The sequence below is a fragment of the Schistocerca gregaria genome, unplaced genomic scaffold, assembly GCF_023897955.1.
Source record: "Schistocerca gregaria isolate iqSchGreg1 unplaced genomic scaffold, iqSchGreg1.2 ptg000420l, whole genome shotgun sequence".
Lineage (NCBI taxonomy): Eukaryota > Metazoa > Arthropoda > Insecta > Orthoptera > Acrididae > Schistocerca > Schistocerca gregaria.
This window is the reverse complement of record NW_026061851.1, coordinates 1,063,261-1,066,387: the sequence shown is the minus strand read 5'-3', so window position 1 is coordinate 1,066,387 and position 3,127 is coordinate 1,063,261.

The window sequence follows — 3,127 nt, the reverse complement described above, 5'->3', positions numbered from 1 at the left end:
TCGAGCCAGACGCTGGGCGAAACGGAATTTTGTTCCGCTGCAGGTGTAAATTACCGTCTTTCTGATTAACGAGATTTAATGGAAATAGCAACTTTAAACTTTGCCTACGTCTCTGTCAGTCGCAAGGAAACTGTATTTGAAGGTGAAGGTGATTTTGTAGACATGTGTAAAAGACATGTTCTGAAATGCAAGTGTTGTGGTTTGGAGAGCACATCGGTTACGTGTCAGATGTGTAGCCAAGCAGTAATTTGTCGCCATAGCTGCAAATATTAGCCGATAATATGAATTGTTGTCAGCTAAAGTCTGATGATGCAGACGACCGTAAGGACGAAGTACCCAAGAGTACCGCTAGGCCGCGCCTCTTTAGCTCAGTGGTAGAGCACTGGTCTAATAAACCAGGGGTCGTAAGTTCCATCCTCACAGGAGAAAGATGAATTTTGGAAATCAGTTGCGCGTCGTGGCCGTATAGCAAACAGTACCTGTGATGACGAACAATTAGCGACAGGCGTTTTTTTAAGATTTACTCTCAGATGTGATTAAGGCGAATGGCGCAGATAAAGCATTTGCCAAAGCGGTACAGCATAAGGTGGGACGAGGCAGTCTGAATTACATTTTATAGATGTATTTCTCACATATCTCAGAGCCTCTCGCGATCTTCGTCGTCGTCGTCGTCGTCGTCGTCGTCGTCGCCGCCGCCGCTTCTGCAGAAGTAGCAAATGGCCATCGTAGCAAATGCGGCGAGGGACGCCCTGCCTTCGATTCCGAATGCACAAAGTGTGTGGTCTTGTTTCTCAGTCTATATTTGGTCGGTCTCGTCAGAGGTTGAATGTAACGAATGGGTGGGAAAGAGCAAGGGGCAGCGGCTGTGTAGAACGAAAACACAAATCCTCAGGGGTGTGAGCGTTTCGAGATGAGTCGTATACATGTAAATGTTGGTCGTCAGTGACCGTGTGGCCTAATGGATAAGGCGTCGGACTTCGGCTCTGAAGATTACAGGTTCGAATGCTGTCACGCTTGTGTTTTTCCAGTTCTGAAAAAGAAACATACCGTTTTAATGTAGCAATTGAGCAGTACGAAACCGTCTGAATGTTGCTGTTGACCATTTTTTGCTTGGAGATGCTCTTGAGCTTGAAACACACACAGCAAGACCGGTGTTAACTAACGAAATGGTCGGCAGAGTGCCGACACCGCGAGTTTTGACTGGCACTTGCACATCTAAAACAACGTCGGAAAGTAACTCGTTCGGCTTTTGAGTCACATAAAGTATGTGTGTTAATTTTGACGCCACTAGCTCTGCTTGTTGTCATGCAATTTCTTTGCCTCTCAGAAATGATTATGACATAAAAGTGAAGTACGTGACGAGTGTGACGTTAGGAAAACATTAGGCAGCATGGAGAGATTCTGTATGGGACCACCCAACCCAAACGAGTACTGTGTGACGTGCTACCCGGCAAGTATTCACCGAGGTAGCCGGCTATCTCAGTCGGTAGAGCGTCAGACACTTAATCCCAGGGTCGTGGGTTCGAGCCAGACGCTGGGCGAAACGGAATTTTGTTCCGCTGCAGGTGTAAATTACCGTTTTTCTGATTAACGAGATTTAATGGAAATAGCAACTTTAAACTTTGCCTACGTCTCTGTCAGTCGCAAGGAAACTGTATTTGAAAGTGAAGGTGATTTTGTAGACATGTGTAAAAGACATGTTCTGAAATGCAAGTGTTGTGGTTTGGAGAGCACATCGGTTACGTGTCAGATGTGTAGCCAAGCAGTAATTTGTCGCCATAGCTGCAAATATTAGCCGATAATATGAATTGTTGTCAGCTAAAGTCTGATGATGCAGACGACCGTAAGGACGAAGTACCCAAGAGTACCGCTATGCCGCGCCTCTTTAGCTCAGTGGTAGAGCACTGGTCTAATAAACCAGGTGTCGTAAGTTCCATCCTCACAGGAGAAAGATGAATTTTGGAAATCAGTTGCGCGTCGTGGACGTATAGCAAACAGTACCTGTGATGACGAACAATTAGCGACAGGCGTTTTTTTAAGATTTACTCTCAGATGTGATTAAGGCGAATGGCGCAGATAAAGCATTTGCCAAAGCGGTACAGCATAAGGTGGGACGAGGCAGTCTGAATTACATTTTATAGATGTATTTCTCACATATCTCAGAGTCTCTCGCGATCTTCGTCGTCGTCGTCGTCGTCGTCGTCGTCGCCGCCGCTTCTGCAGAAGTAGCAAATGGCCATCGTAGCAAATGCGGCGAGGGACGGCCTGCCTTCGATTCCGAATGCACAAATTGTGTGGTCTTGTTTCTCAGTCTATATTTGGTCGGTCACGTCAGAGGTTGAATGTAACGAATGGGTGGGAAAGAGCAAGGGGCAGCGGCTGTGTAGAACGAAAACACAAATCCTCAGGGGTGTGAGCGTTTCGAGATAAGTCGTATACATGTAAATGTTGGTCGTCAGTGACCGTGTGGCCTAATGGATAAGGCGTCGGACTTCGGCTCTGAAGATTACAGGTTGTAATGCTGTCACGCTTTTGTTTTTCCAGTTCTGAAAAAGAAACATACCGTTTTAATGTAGCAATTGAGCAGTACGAAACCGTCTGAATGTTGCTGTTGACCATTTTTTGCTTGGAGATGCTCTTGAGCTTGAAACACACACAGCAAGACCGGTGTTAACTAACGAAATGGTCGGCAGAGTGCCGACACCGCGAGTTTTGACTGGCACTTGCACATCTAAAACAACGTCGGAAAGTAACTCGTTCGGCTTTTGAGTCACATAAAGTATGTGTGTTAATTTTGACGCCACTAGCTCTGCTTGTTGTCATGCAATTTCTTTGCCTCTCAGAAATGATTATGACATAAAAGTGAAGTGCGTGACGAGTGTGACGTTAGGAAAACATTAGGCAGCATGGAGAGATGCTGTATGGGACCACCCAACCCAAACGAGTACTGTGTGACGTGCTACCCGGCAAGTATTCACCGAGGTAGCCGGCTATGTCAGTCGGTAGAGCGTCAGACACTTAATCCCAGGGTCGTGGGTTCGAGCCAGACGCTGGGCGAAACGGAATTTTGTTCCGCTGCAGGTGTAAATTACCGTTTTTCTGATTAACGAGATTTAATGGAAATAGC